Below are 14,740 nucleotides of genomic sequence, written 5' to 3'. Positions count from 1 at the left end.
TAGGAAGGGGATAACATTTCCAATGTAAATACAGAGGGTATCTAATTTAAAAAAACAAAACAAAGTTGCAAACTAAATTAAACTTCTCTCTTTATAAAGGAGGCTGTCCCCTTGTGCATCTCATTTAGATTTAGTAATGCAATCAGGTTAATAAGTGCAAAGCTCACCTTTTCCATGGACAAACCCAGTGTTATTTCTTCCTTCACAGTAAGCCTTTGCTAGATTTTATTTTTCTAGCCTGATTGATTAGCTCAGACTTCAAGTACAATGTTAAGAGAGAATATCTTTACTTGATTTTTGATTTTAAAAGAACAACTTCAAGTTTCTCACCATTAAATGTGAGTCGGCTGGGAGGCTGGTGCGATGGCTCCGTGGTTAAGAGCACTTGAATGTCCTTCCAGAGGTCCTGAGTTCAATTCCCAGGGACCACATGGTGGCTGACAACCATCTGTGATAGGATCTGATTCTCCTTTCTGATGTGCGTGAAGACAGAGCACTTATGGACATAAAATACATGAATAAATGAATCCTTTTTTAAAAGATTAGGAAAAATAAAAAGGTGTAAGTCAGCTATGTGTTTCTACAAATGTTTCCCTCTATTCTATATTCTCAGTTTGTTGGGAAAGATTTTGGTTACAGCGAATGGGTACTAGATTTTAAAATTTTTTAAATTTACTTATAATAATTTATTGATGTATGGCTTTTCTTCTTTAGTCTATTAAGTTGATGAATTGCATTAGCTGGTTTTCAAACGTTGAGCCTGGTTTGCATGCCTGGGATAAGTCCCACTTGGTAGAGCGTGCAGGGCTTTTTTACACTGCTTGGTTTCATCTGCTGATGTTTGTTCGGTATCTCTGCACCTATGCTTTTGGGTGACATTAGTCTTTATTTCCCTTTTCTGTCATTTTCAGCTGCTGCAGCAAAATATCATGGTGTGGGAAGTTCGAAAATGACAGGTGTCGTTTGCGGTGTATGAAGCCTGAGATCAAGCTTGCAACAGATTCTGTTGATCGATCTCTGGTGATCGATCACCTTTTCCTGCTCCACACACAGTACCTTTTAGTTCTGAAGTGAAGAATAGGAAATAGGCTTCCAGATTGTCTTTCCTAAGGATTCCGGTCCATCCAAGAGGTTCTTCTGCCTTCATGACCTCTGCCTACTCAAGATCTCTCCTTAAACGTGTAACCGTGACTCTAGCTTTCAGCACTTAAATTTGGGGGAGACACAAAACTCAGACCAAAGTTCTTGTACTGTCATCTGCTCTGGTCTTGATATTAGAAACTTCTGCTGTCCATGGGACCCTGGGTTCTACGGCCCTTCTCCGTGACAGCAGAATCTGTGTGCACTCATGTCCCTCATGTAGACCGACACGGCGTTTCCACATAGCCTGTATACATCCTCTTCAATGCTTTAGAGCACCTCTGGGTTACTTCAATACTTAATAAATGTCAATACTATACAGCACAGTAAACAGTGTGATGACATGCAAAGAGCCATCACACTGAATTGTTTAGGAAATAACAATAAGTAAAAGGAGCCGCTATGTTTGGTACCAAGAACTTCTCTCAAGTATTTTAAATTAGCGATTGGCTAGATCTGAAGATATAGAAACTAGGAATGTGGAGGCTGAGGGCACTACTCCCTTTAGCTCAGAGCAGGTAAGAGTTCTTCCTTAAATACTTTCTAGAATTTACCAGCAAACCCTGATTCCCTTGTATGTGCATGTGTGTGTGTGTGTGTCTGTGTGTGTCTGTGTGGATGTGTGTGGTATGTGTATGCTTGTGTGTGTGTGTGTCTGTGTGTATGTTGTGGTATGAGTGTGTCTGTGTATGTGTGTGTGTGTGTGTATGTGCATGTGTGTGTGTATGTGTGTCTGTGTGTATGTGCATGTGCATGGTGTGTGTGTCTATCTGTGTGTATAAGTATATGGGTGTGGTGTATATGCGTGTGTAAATGTGTGTTTCTCTGGTGTATGTGTGTGTATTTGTGTGTGTGAATGTGTGTGTATTTGGAAGGTTATTGATAACTCATTTAGTTTGAATGTGTTCTCTTACAGACTTGGGTTTATTCAGGTTTGATATCCCCTCTTGAGTGAATTATCAACATTATGTACTTCAGGTTTCTTTCATCTGTTAAAAGTTGTGGGTAGTGGGCAGAGCAGATTAAAGGTCTTTGCCACAGGTCTGAAGATCTGAGTCCAGTTCCTCAGCCCCACACGGCAGGCTGGGGTACATGTGAGCACAAGTGCACTTACATGAATGCACACACACTCACACACACATACACACTCACACACACACACACACACTCACACACATACACACTCACACACACATACACACTCACACACACATACACACTCACACATACACACTCACACACACATACACACTCACACACACACACTCACACACACATACACACTCACACACATACACACTTACACACACATACATACAAACACATACACACTCACACATATACACACTCACACTCACACACACATACACACTCACACACACATACATACACACACATACACACTCATACATACATACACACTCACACACACATACACACTCACACACACATACACACTTACACACACATACATACACACACATACACACTCACACACATACACACTCACACTCACACACACATACACACTCACACACACATACATACACACACATACACACTCACACACATACACACTCACACACACACACTCACACACACATACACACTCACACACACATACATACACACATACATACACACATACACACTCACACACACATACACACTCACACACACATACACACTCACACACACATACACACTCACACACACAAACTCATACACACATACACACTCATACACACATACACACACATACACACTCACACACACACACACACACACGTACTTTTATTTGTTAATATTAAGTTGTTGACAATATTCCTTTATTACCCTTTTAATGGCCATGGGATGTCTAGATTCACTTTATTTCTGGATGGTTGTTGGTAATTAATCCACCAGGTGGTGCTCTGAAACCAAATTGATTTCAGCCCTAATTTGAATGACGTGTCACCTGGGGTAAAACTCAGCCTATCAACTTTTATCAAACTGGAAAAGGGCATATGGCCAACTAACCAACCTTTATATAAAAATATGTGTGTTCTGTAATTGCATTAAATATGTTTATTAGAACCATTTTAAGATGAAAGTAGTTACTCTGCTTTTGTTTTTCTTAGATAGTATGTGAAATCAAGAGAAGGCTGTTGGTACAAAGACCATCTAGGCTGAAGATGGAGAGAGATGGAGGAGGCTAGTCTAGAGACTAGCCATGCCAGTTAGTCTTGGCTTTTATTGAATGACCCTGCCCAAAATAAGATCGAAGAATGATTGAAGAAGATTCTATCATCAACCTCAAAACTCCACATATGGACACACACATGTATGAGCATGCATATGACACATATGCCTACATTCATGCAAACATGCACATCACACACAAAAGCACATGAAAGAGGTCAGGGGTGGAAGCCATTCTTCAAAGGCCATATACTGTATGGTCTGCTAGTGAGTCTCATGGAGGGCACATCAATAGACACTTAAGTTCAGAACTGGGGACGGTTGGACTACTAAGGAGCAATACTGGAGTTTCTTTACAGTAATAGAATTGTTCTACATTTCACATGTAGGGGGTAAAACTCACATAGCTATAGACAATGAGGGGGAGAGAGGGGGAGAAAGAAGAAAGGGGAAGAGGAAGAGAAAGAGAAGAATAAGAAGGAAGTGCAGGTAAAACTGTCAAATCTGAATGGGGCTACCATCCCTACTCCCATGATCCTTCAGTGTTAGTTTCTCCACTCACTCCTGTAGGCCATTTCTTCCATTCATGGTGTGCAGCTCTGCCCTGCTTTTCCTCTTTCTAGTCATCTTCTCTTCTATGGACACAATGCCATCTCTTTTTATTCCCATAAAGCCAGAATCCAGGACGGCATTTCCCATTTATTGTTCCACTTCTAGTCACCACTCTGTACCTGCGCATATTTCAGTAGAGAGGGTGACAATTAGATGTTTGAATTAGTCCTTTGTATAGAAAAAAGATCATAAGTTAAAAAAACAAAACAGCCACAAAGAATCAAGGCATCTCTAGAGCACTGAAAACTCCCTGGATACCTCACGTGTTTAGAAAGATTTTTCAAGAAGCATCTGAGAAAGCAACATGAAATGAGACTATAATTATATGACCTTGACCTTGTAAAAAGAAAAGAAAACAAAACAAGACAACACAGACATATACTCATAGCCAGTTGTTTCCTTATCTGAGTGTACTGTATTAATCTCTATTTGATTGTTGCTTTTTGCATAAGAGGAAAATATGTATATGTCCAAAGAATTCTGAATATTTAACAATAATTCTATATTGTTCAACTACATAAATGAGCTGTGAAGAGTCTTGTGAATGGTTTGTAAAACTTCACTTCCTTCCTAGTTTGGACCTCTCTAGTCTGAAATCCTATAGTAATTTTAAGGTCAAAGACAGGGTAACAGTGGGGGCTTTCCAGCAGAGTGTTCACATGGAAGGCAAAATACAACTTCTATAAACTTTCCTACATGTCCACCGCCTATTGGCATATAATGTATTGGCATTGTGGGGTAGTGGTAGCAACTAAGTTGTAAAAATGCCATTTATAAGGCATCAGCCAGACATTGCCAAGTGTCATCCCATGCCTGCATGTCCTCTCTGATTTTTGTTGACTTAGAAAGAACTGCCTTGGTTCTTTGAGCTTTGGAAAATAAATGCAAAATAAAGCAACCCCTCTGGGAGTTTCTTGTTTACTTGGGACTCTAAATAGCTTCATTTCTCCTTTCCCAATGTTCCTTAGTCATTTAGAAGATACTGAAAATGATCCTAAATATTTTCAACATCTCAAACAATCTGGGACTCTTTAGCATGCAGACCCTTCAAGCCAGTGATTTTGTCTATGTTCACAGTCAAGGCCCCAGAACTAGTGCAATGCCTGATGCCTTTTGTAAAGTTGTGTTGGAAACATAATGTCACGAGAAGGGCTTAGTTTCTGTTAGAATCTTGGATGTCACTTGGTGACCTGGAACAAGCTATCTCCTCCAATGGTTAGTTTTTTCAGTCAACTTGACACATGTTAGGGTCATCTGAGAAAAAGAAATCTCAGTTGATAAAATGCTTCCAACAGATTGGCTTGTGGGCAGACCTGTAGGGGCATTTTCTGGATTAATGATGGGTGTGGGAGGGCCCAACCCACTGTGAGTGGACAGGTGGTCCTGGTGATATAAGAAAGTAAAGTGAACAAGCCGTGAGGAGCAAGCCAATAAGCAGCATCCCTCTCTGTTCTCCACAACAGTTCATACCTCCAGGGTTTTATGCTACTTTTAGCTCCTGCCTTGATTTCTCTCCTGATGGACTGTGATTAAGACTTTGGACCACCTTCTCCACAAATTATTTTGGTTTTGGTTTTTATTGTGGCAATAGAAAACAAATTAGGACATTTCCCCTAATTTCCTTGTGTAAGGTTTTCTTGGCCTCATTGACCATGCACCTGAGTACAGTCTTGGGTACACTGACTGCCTGCTTAGTCTGTGACTAATCCTTCATCTATTCATATCTTTCAATCCCTTTTCTAGTAGAACCTTCAAGAAGATTTCCAGGGAAACCTATATCAATTCAAAGGAAATATTTTCAGAGAAAACTGTGATAATTTACTTCTAAGAGTCACATAATTTCATTGTCTAAGAATTACTGGGAAATAAAGAAAGTGCCTCTGTATTCCTCAGTGTAACATACTAATCCAGCCATCATACACAACCCATGCTAACACATACACACAATACAATCTAACCATAAACCCATCCATCCATTCATCCATCCATCTATCATCCATCTATCCATCCATCCATTTATCCACCCATTCATCCATCTATCCATCTATCCATCCACCACCTACCCATCCATCCATCTACCCACTTACCCACCCACCCACCCATCCATCCATCCATCCACCCACCCACCCACTCATTCACCTACCCACCCACTCATCCATCCATCCATTTATCTATTCATCCATCCATTCATTCATCCATCTATTCATTCACCCACCCACCCACTCACCCACCCATTCATCGACCCACCCACCCACTCCTCCATCCATCCATCTATCCATTCATCCATCTATCCATCACCATCCCTCTATCTATCTATCTATCTATCTATCTATCTATCTATCTATCTATCTATAGATTTCTACCAATTTTCATGTTTGTGGTTTCCAGATAGGAGGTAAATAAATTCAGTCAGTTTTGCTCTATTTCATATATCAAGTTGATTGGCATACTGCCTGCTTGAATGTCTCAAAAGACCCAGGGGAGCAAAAATGCAAACTCCTTCTTCTCCTTCTACTCCCTCTCTCTCCTAGATTTTCTTCTTCTTTTGACATCTCCAAAGTGATCTACTAGATTTCTCCAGTAGATATTGCCCAAACACTATGATTATGAGTTCTTACTGTTACTCAGTTGTGGGCTACATCTTTCATTTGACTGCTGTTTCAATCAGCTACTAACTGTCTACATTGTGTCTGTACATTTGAGACCTGTGGAGTTTAAGTAAGTATGAGAATTTGAGGAATTGAAACCTGTTCTCAAGGTGAAAAGAATAATAAAATATATAAATGCATTTACTATATTTAAATTAATTGTTTTGCATAAATATAACATGAATTTATACATTATATATACTTTACATACAAACATTACATCTAATTATATTTTTACATTTAGAAAATTACCTATATATGGGTCCAAAACAAAAGGGCGAGTCAAGTTCTTCTGCCCATATTTTACCCTGGAAAGACTGACCGGAACTCTCACCATTCAAGCAGCAGAACTGCCCTGGGGCGTACACTTCCAGGCCAAGGCCAGACCTGGCTCAGTTGCATCAGAATGGGCAGCTCGCCCACCTACAGGTCCCTGGGTGCTTGGAATAGTGGCAGGAATGTTTTCCATCCTAAGCAGAAGGATTTTGTATATTTGAAAACCTGATACAGAAGACTAAGTACCTGTCTCCACATGGCTGAGCCTGCAGAGAAGCCTTGCAAGCGCTCTCCCACCTGAACCTTCAGTAATCCCTAAGCCTGCCACATACCCTCACCAGCTGTCTGGGGAGGAAGCATCTGGTGATCTCCTGAGCAGATAGGAACGTGAACTGTGGAATCAAGTCCTCTCTGGCCCCAGTGATACAGCCAGGTGACTGCCATCAAGACTCGGGACCTGCCAGCAGATAGACTGGAGCTCCTGGAGGACAGCTAGAGTGGTGTCCTTGGAGAAAAACATAAATAACTTTCTTAAAAAATTACAGGAGAACAAGGAAAAATCACTCAAAGAACTACAGAAAAACACAAGCAAACAGATAAAAGAATTGAAAACAGAAATAGAAACAATAAAGAAAACACAAAAAGAGACAACCCTGGAGACAAAAAACCAAAAAAAAGAAATCAGGAGTCAAAGATGCAAGCATCACCAACAGAATACAAAAGATGGAAGAGAGAATCTCAGGGGCTGAAGACAACATTGAAAACATAGATAAGATGAAAATATAGTCAGAGATGGTGGAAAAACCAAAAAGCTCCTAACCAAAAATGTCCAGTATATCCAGGACACAATGAGAAGACCAAATCTAAGGATAATAGGAATAGAAAAGGGAGAAGAATATTAACTAAAAGGCAAAGTAAGTATCTTCAACAAAATCACAGGAGAAAACTTCCCTACCCTTAAGAACGAGATTACCATAAACATAAAGGAAGCCTACAGAACTCCAAATAAATTGGACCAGAAAAGAAACTCCTCCCAACACATAACAGTCAAAACACTGAATATTTGAAACAAAGAAAGAACAGTAAAAGCTGTAAGGAAAAACGGACAAGTAACATATAAAGACAAACCAATCAGAATTACACCAGACTTCTCAACAGAGACTAGAAAGCTAGAAGATCCTGGATAGATGTCATACAGATCTAAGAAAACACAAATGCCAGCCCAGGTTACTATATCCAGCAAAACTCTCAATCACCATAGGTGGAGAAACCAAGATATTCAAGGACAAAACCAAATTTACATAATATCTATCTACAAATCCAGCCCTACAAAGAATGATAAATGAAAAAATCCAACACAAGAAAAAAAAACTACACCCAAGGAAAAGCAGAAAAATAATGAAAGTGAATCAAAAGAAGAAAAGCACACAAGCATATGTCTACACCTAACAACAAAAATAACAGGAAACAAAAATTACTATTTCATAATTTCTCTGAACATCAATGGACTCAATTCCCCAATAAAAAGACATAGACTATCAGACTAGATACATAAACAGGGTCCAGCATTTTGCTGCATACAGGAAACTCATCTTAGAGACAAAGACAGACACTACCTCAGAGCAAAAGGCTAAAAAAAAGCTTTCCAAGCAAACGGGCCCAGGAAAAAAGCTGGAGTAGTTATTCTAATATCAAATAAAATAGATTTTCAACCAAAAATTATCAAAAAAGATAAGGAAGTACACTTTTTACTCATCACAGGAAAAATCTATCAAGATTAACTCTCAATCTTGAACATCTATGCTCCAAATACAAGGGCACCCATCTTTATAAAAAAATTCTAATAAAGTTCAAAGCATGTATTACATCACGCAATAATAGTGGGAGACTTCAACATCCCACTCTCATCAATGGATAGATCATGGAGACAGAAACTGAACAGAGACACAGCAAAACTAGCAGAGGTCATGAACCAACTGGAATTAACAGACATCTACCAGACATTTCATCCAAAACCAAAAGAATACACCTTCTTCTTAGCACCTCATAGTACCTTCTCCAAAATTTACCATATTGTTGGTCAGAAAACAGGCCTCAACAGATACAAGAAAATCAAAATACTTCCACGCATCCTATCACATCACCATGGACTAAGTTTAGTCTTTAACAGCAACAAAAACAACAAACAGCCCACATACTCATGGAAGCTGAACAATGCTCTGCTCAACGATAGCATGGTCAAAAAAGAAATGAAGAAAGAAATCAAAGATTTTTTTTTAATTTAACGAAAATAACACCACTACAAACCCAAACTTAAGGGATGCAATGAAAGCAGTACTGAGAGGAAAACTCACAGCTCTGAGTGCCTCCAAAAAGAAACTGGAGAGAGCATACACTAGCAGCTTGACAGCACAGCTGAAAGCCCTAGAACAAAGAGAAGCAGATACACCTAAGAAAAGTACATGGCGGGAAATAATCAAACTCAGAGCAGAAATAAACCAAATAGAGACAAAAAGAACTATTCAAAGAATCAACTAAATCAAGAGCTGTTTGGTTTTTTGTTTTTTGGTTTTTGGTTTTTTTTTTTTTTTTTTTTGAGAAAATCAACAAAATTGATAAACCCTTAGCCAGACTAACTAGAGGGCAAAGAGAGAGTATCCAAATTAACAAAATCAGAAATGAAAGGGGAGACATAACAATAGAAAATGAAGAAATTCGAGAAATCATTAGATCCTACCACAAAAGCCTATACTCAACAAAACTGTAAAATCTGGAGGAAATGCATAAATTTCTAGAGAGATACCAGATACCAAAGTTAAATGAGGATCAGATAAACTATCTAAATAGTCCCATAATACTTAAAGAAATAGCAGCAGTCATCAAAAGCCTCCCAACCAAGAAAAGCCCAGGACCAGATGGGTTTAGTGGAGAATTCTATCAGACTTTTATAGAAGACCTAATACCTATATTCTCCAAACTATTCCACAAAATAGAAACAGAAGGAATACTACCCAGCTCATTTTTCAAAGCTACAATTATGCTTATACCTAAACCACACAATGATACTACAAAGAAAGAGAACTTCAGACCAGTTTCTCTCATAAACATCTATACAAAAATGCTCAATAAAATTCTTGCAAACTGAATCCAAGAACACATCAAAACAATCATCCACCATGACCTTTATCCCAGGGATGCAGAAATAGTTAGATATACAGAAATCCATGAAAGTAATCTACCATATAAACAAACTCAAAGAAAAAAAACCACATGATCCGCTCACTAGATGCTGAGAAATTATTTAACAAAATTCAACACCCCTTCATGATAAAGGTCTTGGAAAGAACAGGAATCCAAGGCCCATACCTTAATATAGTAAAAGCAATATACAGCAAACCTGTAGCCAACATCAAACTAAATAAAGAGAAACTTGAAGCAATCCTATTAAGATCAGGGACTAGACAAGGCTGCCCACTCTCTTCCTACCTATTCAATATGGTATTAGAAGTCCTGGCTAGAGCAATTAGACAACAAAAAGAAATCAAAGGGACTCACTTTGTAAAAGAAAAAGTCAAAATATCACTATTTGCAAATGATATGATAGTATACTTAAGTGACCCCAAAAACTCCACCAGAGAACTTTTACAACTAATAAACAACTTAATCAAAGTGGCTGGCTATAAAATTAACTCAAATGAATCAACTGCCTTCCTCTATGCAATGGATAAACAGGCTGAGAAAGAAATTAAGGAATCAACATTCTTCATAATAGTCACACAGATTATAAAATAACTTGGGGGTGACCCTAACCAAGCAAGTGAAGTATCTGTATGACAAGAACTTCAAGATTCTGAAGAAGGAAACTGAAGAAGATCTCAGAAGATGGAAAAATACCCCATGCTCATGGATTAGAAGGATCAACATTGTAAAAATGTTCATCTAGCCAAAAGTAATCTACAGATTCAATGCAATCCCCATGAAAATTCTAACTCAATTCTTTATAGAGTTGAAAAAAGTAATTTTCAAATTCATCTGGAATAATGAAAGGCCTAGAATAGCAAAACCTATTCTCAAGAATAAAAACACTTCTGGGGGAATCACCATCCCTGATCTCAAGCTATATTACAAAGCAATTGTGATTTAAAAAAAACTGCATGGTATTGGTAAAGAGACAGGCAGGTAGATCAATGGAACAGAATCGAGGACCCAGAAATGAACCCACACACCTATGGTCACTTGATCTTTGACAAAGAAGCTAAAACCATTCAATGGGAAAAGGACAGTTTCTTCAACAAATGGTATTGTTTCTACTGGCAGTCAGCATGCAGAAGAATGCAAATTGATCCTTTCCTATCTATCTCCTTGTACAAAGCTCAAGTCCAAGTAGATCCAAGATCTCCACATAAAACCAGGTACACTGACGCTATTAGAAGAGAAAGTGGAGAAGAGCTTAGAACACATAGGTACAGGGGGGGAAATTCTTGAGCAGAACACCAATGGCTTATGCTCTAAGATTAAGAATCAACAAATGGGACCTCATGAAATTGCAAAGCTTCTGTAAGGATAAGGGCACTGTTAAGAAGACAAAATGGCAGCCTACAGAATGGGAAAGGATCTTTACCAATTCTACATCTGATAGAGGGATAGTATCCAATATATACAAAGAACTCCAGAAGCTAGACTATACAGAATCAAATAATCTTATTAAAAATGGGTTACAGAGCTAAACAAAGAATTCTAAGCTGAGGAACATCGAATGGTTGAGAAGCACCTAAAGAAATGATCAACATCCCTAGTCATCAGGAAAATGCAAATCAAAACAACCCTGAGATTCTACCTCACACCAGTCAGAATGGCTAAGATCAAAAACTCAGGTGACAGCAGATGCTGGCAAGGATATGGAGAAAGAGGAACACTCCTCCACTGTTGGTAGGATTGTAAACAGGTATAACTACTCTGGAAATCAGTCTGGCGATTCCTCAGAAAAGTGGACACAGTACTACCTGAAAACCCAGTTATTCCACTCCTGGGCATATACCCCAAAGATGCTCCAACATCTAACAAGGACTCATGCTCCACCGTGTTTATAGCAGCCTTATTTATAATAGCCAGAAGCTGGAAAGAACCCAGAAGTCCATCAGCAGATGAATGGATACAGAAAGTGTGGTACATTTACACAATGGAGTACTACTCAGCTATTAGAAACAATGACTTCATGAAATTCCTAGGCAAATGGATGGAACTAGAGATTATCATTCTGTGTGAGGTAAGCAGTCACAAAACAACACACATGGTATGCACTCACTGATAAATGGATACTAGCCCCAGAAAGCTCTGAATACCCAAAACCCAAGAAACAATTCACAGACATTATAAAGCTCAAAAAGAAGGAAGGCCAAAATGGAAATGCCCCAGTCCTTCGTAAAAAGAGAACAGAACGCTCATGGAAAGAAATGCAATGTCAAATAGAGGAACAGGGATTGAAGAAAAGATCACTCAGAAGCTGCCTCACCTGGGGATCCAACACATATGCAGTCACCAAATCCAAGCACTATAGCTGATCCCCAAAAGTACTTACTGGCAGGAACCAGACAAAGATGCCCCCTCAGGGTCTATGCTAGAGTCATATAGATACAGCTGAGCATCGGTCTGAACTTGGGGATCTAAATGAGGTTGCTAAAGAAAGGACCTAAGGAGCTGAAAGGGGTTGCAACCTCATGAGAAAATAACAACACCACCAACCAATCAAACCCTCCAAAACTCCCATGGAGTTTTGTACACCAACTTTTGTGTGCACTTTGAGAGACCTATTGATCCAGTTGCATATGTAGCTAAAGATAGCAGTGTCTGGCATCAATGTGAGAAGAGACTTTTGGTCCAGGGTGGGCATGTTTTCCCAATTCAGAGAAATGTCAAGGCAATGGGGTGGAGAGGGGAAGGCCACTGGAGGGGGAGGGGAGCAGGGTGGGGAAAAGGGATAACATCTCAAATGTAAATACAGAGTATCTAAGAGAGAGAGAGAGAGAGAGAGAGAGAGAGAGAGAGAGAGAGAGAGAGAGAGAGAGAGAGAGAGAGAGAGAATTACCTATATATGAAACAGAATTAAATACATTTATGAGGTTTGTGGTTAAAGTTGAGAGACATTTTTTATGTATAGAAGTCTTCTCTTGCCTATGGTTTCATGCTCCATAATTTCTGTTGCTGTTCTTTAAAATTATTAAATATAAGATTCCAGAAATAAGCAGAGAGAACGTGTTTACATAACTTTTGTTTCAGTAAGTTTTATCTATTTTGATGTTAGCCATTAGTAATTTCTTACTGTGGTTGACTTATAAACTTTATCATCAGCGAGTACACAGAATGTATTATTATGCTGTCCCCGTTTTCATGTCTCCTGTGTATAAGTGCAGACTACTGAATATTCTGTAACTGGGAAGAGTTCTTGGGAGACTGGTTCTCATTGTAGGCTTTCTATCACAGAGGACCTTCCAGCAAGAGTAAAAAAAACTAATGGGACATAGATCTGGAACCTCTCAAAGCGACCCAGAGAGGAAATTTCCATGTCCATGGTGTGGAAAATTTCATTCTGATACAGAAGGCAAATCTGTGAGGACTGTCCATTGGTAGACAGCCATTGTTGGACTAGCTAGACTAAGGCCTATAAGCCACTCTAATAAATCCATAAATATATGGACTAATTATCTATTAAATTATATATTATGCATATTATATATTAAATTATATATAATCAATTATATATAATCATATATATATGTATATATCAATGGAAAATTCAAGAATCCAGTAGTATTTCAGTCCGAGAGGATGGATGTTTGAGCTGGTCTTAAGTATACACAGGAATCAAAGATGTAAGCTCTAATGCCAGTCAAGGGATGGACTTGTCAGCAAGATCCAGAGTAAGTGGACAAAGAGCAGACCTTCCTTCTTCCATGTCCTTTCTGTAGGCAGCCAACAGAAGGCATGGCCCAGGTCAAAGGTGGATCTCCCCACCTTGAAAGATCCAAATTAAAGGTGGTTCTTCCTACTTCAAAAGATTTATGAAGAGAAAGCACTCACAGGTGCACACAGTCTCTTGAATTTCAGTTAATTACAGATGCAGTGGAAGTGACTATGAGAATAAACAACAACAGCCATCACCGCACGTTGGAAATCACCACGGAACCTCTCCTGGTTCCTCTGCCTGTGACTTCTTCAGTCTCTGAGCTCCATGACATCTTTGTGTGTCCCTTCACGGGGGCAGGGGACAAGTCTTCCTATTCTTCAGAACATTTGATTTACTTCTTCATAAGATGTATCTGGCAGCAACATAATTGAAATTGGTTTACATTTTTATTAAAGAAAGCTTTGCTCCAAACTCTGAATATCTTGCCAACTCTTCTCTGCCCTCCTGTCAAGTCCTGTGAGCTTCTTGAACAGCATAGTGGGCATTTCTGGGACTGTGTTGGGGAGACAGATTTCTACATTTTTTTTGTTTTGTTCTGTTTTGTTTTGAGGAATCTTCCTTCCCCACTTAGGGGCACTTGATAGTCATTGCTGCCCAAATGGACCCCTGGTAGATTTTTTCATTAAGTTTCAACTGCTCCTGAGAAAGAGAGTTCATTTATGTATCATGTCCTGGACACTGGATAATAGGTAGCAGATGAGATGAGGAAATAATCCTTGCTTTCCAAACGATGTAGGAGCAATTGGTGGTACCTGCTGACCATCACTTGTGACTTGGGGCAAAGTGTGGGTGGAGTATTATGACTCCACAGATGTGTGGGACTGTAGGCTCTCATGACACAACATAAAAGGCTACAGATTGTCCCAAATCACTACCTCATCTCTATATTTATCTAAAATAATTATGGAGGAAATTCCCT

The sequence above is a fragment of the Micromys minutus genome (assembly GCF_963924665.1).
Source record: "Micromys minutus genome assembly, chromosome: 1".
Classification (NCBI taxonomy): Eukaryota; Metazoa; Chordata; class Mammalia; order Rodentia; family Muridae; genus Micromys; species Micromys minutus.
The sequence above is the reverse complement of the archived record's forward strand: the minus strand, read 5'-3'. Positions refer to the sequence as shown.